The 6,722-nt window shown below is 35.5% G+C and overlaps 1 long non-coding RNA gene across 1 annotated transcript; it reads left to right on the top strand.

The window, feature by feature from the left end:
- The first annotated feature begins 1,800 nt into the window (after positions 1-1,800).
- On the top strand, positions 1,801-6,283 carry LOC145246188 (uncharacterized). The gene is made up of 2 exons (XR_013863117.1): positions 1,801-5,927; positions 6,112-6,283. It is a non-coding gene; the product is annotated as an uncharacterized LOC145246188 (long non-coding RNA).
- The last annotated feature ends 439 nt before the right edge of the window (positions 6,284-6,722 follow it).

Below are 6,722 nucleotides of genomic sequence, written 5' to 3'. Positions count from 1 at the left end.
TGAAGAATTTAACAAGCAGAGCTTTTAAAAATACCAGTTTATTTCGAATTAGATAAAAATCCAACTATGAATAAAGCAGAAATAAAACATTGATGCTGAAGAATTGATAGAAAAAGATCTGCTGGACTCTTGTAGCATCAAAACGGATGACAATAGCTTGCATCTCAAATTAGAAATAAAAAAGTTAGAAATCCAAAAAAAGAATTGAATTACAAAAAATAGAATAGGAAAAACTAAGGTTGCAGCTACAAAAAGAAAACAAATCAAAATGCTAATAACTGTCCTGTTAATACAATTTTCGATGTAGGAAGCTACATAAAATTAGTACCACTATTTAATGCAAAAAGAGTAGAGATATATTTTCCTCTATTTGAGAAAATAGCTACAAATCTAGGATGGCCCTACGATATTAGGCCAACACTTTTGCAATGTCTTAAGTGGACGAACAGCTGATATGTATGCATCACTTGGCATAGAAGATATTGCAAATTATGATAAGATAAAAAATGCTGTACTGAATGCATATGAATTAATTTCAGAGGCGTATATGTTAAAATTTAGAAATTTTAGAAAATTTGAAAACCATACTTTCATAGAATTTTCACGAGAGAAAACAGACCTATTCAATAGATGGCTTAGAGCTAAAAAAAATATAGGCAATGATTACGATAAATTCCATCAATTTTAATAGAAGAGTTTAAATGATGTGTAGATAAAGAAACACAAATACATCTGGATGAGAAGGTAGTACAGACAATAAATGAAGCAGCAATAATCGCAGACACACACATAACAGTAAGAAAGAGTTATAAACAGAATAAATTGACCAATATACATTCAGATTTCCACTCGAATAGGAGACCATTGCTTGCATCTCATAACTTGTCTTATAAAAATTATCCACAGAAACAAGTAAAAAACATACCAAATAGTTCATTTCTGAAACAACCAAAAATTATATATACATATTGGGGTAGAAATAATTGAAATGCAGAGTAAGAAAAAGAGATAACCAAATAAAAAAATCCTACAAACCACATACTTATACAAAACAAATTAAAAAAACATCTTTTCTCTCACTCGTCTTCTGATGGGTACAGCTTTCTCCTCCATGCTACCATGTGACAGACTTCCGCATCTATCAAAGAGATCAATGCTCCGGTGTCAATCAGTGCCTCCACCTGTGTGGCTCCTATCAACACATTACAGGTGAGTTCTCTGTCTTCGGTGAGTAATGAGAACACTGCCCTCTCCTTTTCTTCTGTTTCGCGGTTCTCCCATGGTTACTTGCCCCCGTGAGCATCGTAACACATGACAAGTTTCTTTTCAAGTCTACCCACCTGCCCAACCTCTCCTTCTCTACAGGTTCGCCAGGGGAGTGGGGTTTTGTTTGGATTCCTTCTCCTCGAAGTATCTTTTGCCATCGAATGGCATTTCCTCCGGTCAGGACAGTCCCTCCTTATATGTCCAATCTCTCCACACTGCAAGCACCTGTGGAACTGGCGACTGTGGGAGAAGTGGCCACTTTTGCCATTCATCTGACATGCATTCGGTTTGGCCCTTATGATGCCCACTCTGACTCTTCCCTTCTGCCGGAGTGTTTTCTCATAGTAGGGCACACACTTTCATTCCCCAATCCCCCATGCCTCTGACACTAGGTTAGGCCTCTGGACACACTTCTGGTGCTACCAGATCAGGCTGTCTTTTGGCTTCCTAAGACGAAATGCACCTACATTAAGTTTCTGTTTTTGTTTTCTATTCTCTTTTGTAAACCTTAAATATGTTCTGCAAAAACAAAAACAAGAACCCCCTCCCTCCCTTCCTTCCCCCCACATTCTTTTTTTCTCTTTTATTTTTGTCATTCCACCCCTACTTCCCTACTGATTCCCTAACTTAAAAATACCAACCAAAACAATAAAAAACAATTAAATTAATGTCCATAAATAAATATTTAAAAAAAAAAACAACTGGAAATGAAAAATTTTTCAAACCGATCAACACTAGACCCTGTTGTAGGGCATCAGAATATGCCGACTGCCCTCCTGCAGAGAGTAGAAGTCCCTCAATGGGGCTACCTGTTGGCCGTGGGTAGCGACCCGTAATGCCATTAGGACGGGATCCTGGTGGTTGAGAGACTTGGAGGTCAGATTTTAGTACCCCCACTTCCCAACACACCACTTTGGCCCTTACTGGGCTAGACGGGTGGTCGGATGGGCCCAATCCGATCAATCGGCTGGTCACGTCTAGCACACCACTTATACACATATAACCTACACAAAACCTAAATACTACACAACATTCTCCCATCAACACAGATCCATAAATAAGTGGTGAAAGCGGTGGCTAAGGGTCAATTGTATATAATGAATAAAAACTAGACATGGCTGTTTTCCTCTAACATTTCCCATTTTCTACTTGGATGAGAAAAATTAAGAAACACGAATGCTCAAAGTCTACATTATATGCAAGTATACCATTCCTGTAACCCTGTTGTAGCCAGGGCGAATGGGTTTCCCCCCTGTGCGCATCCTAAATAGGGCTCCGAGGTGGGTGGGGAGCAGGAATGATGAACCTACAAACAATCCTAATGAGTTACAAAACACCAAGTAAAAAAGACTGCTAGACACTTCGGATAGTGACTCGACTGAGGAACAAGAGATATATCCAAATTTTATAATAATGGAATCCACTGAAGAAACACCATTAACCAAACTTTCCCCTTTTAAAATAGAGAAAATATTATCTAAAAATATAAAACCCAAAATGGTTAAAAAATTAAGAAATGGCACTCTACTAATAGAAATCCTCACAAAACAACAGGCGGATGAACTCCTAGAATGGAAACATTTCGATAATATAAAAATAAAAACATACCCCCACAAAACACTGAACACATGCAAAGGAGTGGTAAAAAGCCGTGAACTTTCACTTTGTCCTATTGACGAAATATGTTCATATCTGAAAGAACAGAACGTAATAGACATCAGACGAATTCAAATTTTAAAAAAATGGAGAAATGATAAACATAAACACGTACATACTAAACTTTTACCAACAAAAAATCCCACCAGAAATAAAAATAGCCTATGAGAAACTGAAAGTCGAAACTTACATCCCCAACCCACTGCGTTGCTTCAAATGTCATAAATTTCGCCACCATCAGAATCAATGCACACACCACCCAGTGTGTGGAAGGTGCAGAGAAAATGACAACCATACCAACCGTCAAAAAACTCCCAAATGTACCAACTGTAAAGAAAATCACAGTGCCTACTCCAAAGATTGTGAAATTTGGAAAAAAGAAATTACCAAAATTAAACACCCGCTAAACATCACCTACCCAGCAGCAAGGAAAAAAGTTGAAACAATCAAATATTCAGAAATAACAAAAAAGAATACTCCTAATACTAATAAGCACAACCGCAATTATCACACAACAAACTTAGACATTAAAATCCAAGACCTCACCGACCAAATAAAAATATTAATAAACACAATTGAAGAAATGAAAAAAATAAATATAAACAAAACCTCACTGGGATAGAAAACCCAAACATCACACCCAATAGAAACAACCCCTTTAGCCGAAAAAGAAAACAAACAAAAAAAGTAAACACCAAAAAACATACCAGAGGAAAAAAGAAACAAAATAGCAGAAAAAAAAATTCAACGGACAGGTCACGTTTACTCTCAAGACCAAAAGACACTCCCCTGAGTGTTCAGAAAGAAGTAGACATGCCGAAGGATTCCCTGGAAAGAAGGGGCTGGCGGAACAACGAAACAACCTCTGCGGCGCATGAACCTAAACTCCCCAACACACCACGACCACGCTCACAATCCAAAAGTAGAGATAAACAAAAAAACATTATGCCTCTAGGACTCGAAAACCAAGAAGTCATGGAGACTGAGGAATCAAAAGATATCCCTCTTACCCCATGAACCCATAAATGACGATAAATAATAATAATAAAAAAATAAATAAATAAAAACAATATCCATGCAAAACCTTACAAATCATAACAAAACAACATTCCTACAATGGAACTGCAGAGGACTAATACCTAATCATGAAGAAATACTAGAAATCATCAACAAACATAATCCAGCAGCAATATGTCTGCAAGAAACACTACTCAAAGACAATCACAATTACAAATTCAAAGAATATAACATGTAGGACAAAACCCATATATCTACAACAAATAGAGCAATCAGAGGAGTGTCCATACTAATCAAAAACGCTATACATCACACAATCCCCCAATTAAACACTGAACTACAAGTAATAGCACTAATGGCTAACCTACACCGCAAAATCACAATCTGCTCCATATACATTCCACCAAATCAGCCAATAAAAAAAAGAAATAGGCATGCTAATTAACCAACTCACGCCCCCATTTATAATAATGGGAGATTTTAATGCGCACAGCGACCATTGGGGAAGTAATCAAAACAACAACAAAGGCAATATAATAAATGAAATCCTAAATACAACAAACCTATGTATACTAAACAATGGTAAAAATACCTACATGCACCCAGCCAATGGATCCATGTCTGCAATAGACTTAACAATATGCACTTCATCCATTTATATGGACTTCCATTGGGATGTACTAGAAGATCAACATGGAAGTGATCATCATACTTAAAAGTAATCAAAAAATATCGGAAGAAAAAGTCCAAAAATGAAAATTACAGAAAGCCAACTGGGAAACATTTACCAATCTATGCAGAACAGAATTAGACACGAACATTCTAAATAAGGAGGAAGCACTAAAACATTTCACACAAACCTTAAACAATATTGCCACCAAAACAATACCCAAAACTTCAACAAACCCCACAAAAAAATCAAACTCTTGGTTTAATGAAACCTGCAAAAAAGCGGTCAAAGAGAGAAAAAAAAACACTTAAAAAATTCAAACAAAACCCTACAACAATTAACTTACAAAAATATAGAGAGATGCGTGCCAAAGCACAATACACCATAAAACAAAGCAAAAAAACATCCTGGAAAAACTATATTTCACAGCTAAACAACCAAACACCAACTAAAAAAACATGGAATATAATAAAGAAAATAGCTGGAAAAGAAACACAAAATACCATAAACTATTTAATTCAAACTGATGGAACAAAATGCATAAACAAAAAAGAAATAACTAATTTACTAGCTGAAGAATTCTACAAAAATTCATCAAACAAACAGTACTCAACATCATTCCAAATTCATAAAGAAACAGCAGAAAGAGAAAAACTTAATTTTACAACTAATAACAAAGAAACATACAACATACCATTCAACATAAAAGAACTAAAAAGAGCAATAAATAAAAGCAGAAATACAACTCCAGGTCCAGATGATATACATTATCAATTCCTAAAACAACTACCACGGGCATCTTTGAAACTGTTGCTTGACATATATAACAAAATATGGAACACAGGAGAAATACCAAAATCCTGGTTTGAATCAACCATCATACCAATTGCCAAACCAAATAAAAATGCAGGTAACCAAACCAGTTACAGACCCATAGCCCTAAACAGCTGCCTCTCCAAAACTATGGAAAGGATGATAAACAACCACTTAATGTGGTACCTGGAAAAAACAAACCTCTTATCAAAATATCAGAGTGGATATAGACAAAAACAAAGCATAAACGACCAAATAGTATGACTAGAATAATTTATTAGAGATGGTTTCATACGCGGACACCACCTAGTGACAGACTTTTTCAACATCCAAAAAGCCTACGATACAACCTGGAGATATGGAATTCTAAGAGACATACACAATATGGGAATAAGAGGAAATATGGCAATATTTATACAAAACTTCCTGTCTCAAAGATACTACAAAGTACGACAAGGAAACACACTATCAGATCAATACGAGCAAGAAGCAGGAGTGCCACAATGTGGTGGTTTATCGTAGAATGAAAGACAGACCAAAACCTCTTTACTAGACTTTACCGAACTAATTTCACAGCCAATAATAAACATAAGAGCAAATAGTAAACGTAAGAGCAAATAGTAAACGTAAGAGCAGGTAGCAGCAGTAAACACAGGAACTTTTACTTTAACAGAAATATAACACACAAGGTAGCATATTATCCACCACCTTATTCTTAATTAAAATAAATGAAATTACACAAATTGTCGACGCACAATTTGAAAGATCATTATTTGTAGATGATTTTTCAATTGCATATTCTGCATTAAATATAACAACAATTGAAAGAAAGATGCAGCAATGCTTAAACAAAATAGAAAACTGGATCGATAAAAATGGATTCAAGTTTGTACAAAACAAAACTGTCTGTATTCATTTCTGCAGAAAACAAAAATATCATCTGGACCCACAACTACAAATACAAGGAAACCCAATCCCAATAGCTCAACACACGAAATTTCTAGGTATCACACTGGACAATAAACTTAATTTCAATATGCATTTCACTAACTTAAAGCAAAAATGCCAAAAAACAATGAAAATTTTAGAAGTAATATCAAAAACAGACTGGGGAGCAGACCAAGACACAATGTTAAAAATATACCAGGCACACATAAGATCAAAATTAGATTATGGATGCATCACATATAGCTCCACCCATAAATCCTATCTCCAAAAATTATCAACCATACAAAACCAAAGATTAAGACTTAATCTGGGAGCATATTAAACATCACCCATGGAAAGCCTATACATAGAA

This window comes from Euprymna scolopes, chromosome 23 (genome assembly GCF_053919585.1).
Source record: "Euprymna scolopes isolate OS-2025 chromosome 23, ASM5391958v1, whole genome shotgun sequence".
Classification (NCBI taxonomy): domain Eukaryota; kingdom Metazoa; phylum Mollusca; class Cephalopoda; order Sepiida; family Sepiolidae; genus Euprymna; species Euprymna scolopes.
This window is presented reverse-complemented; position numbering and strand designations above follow the sequence as displayed.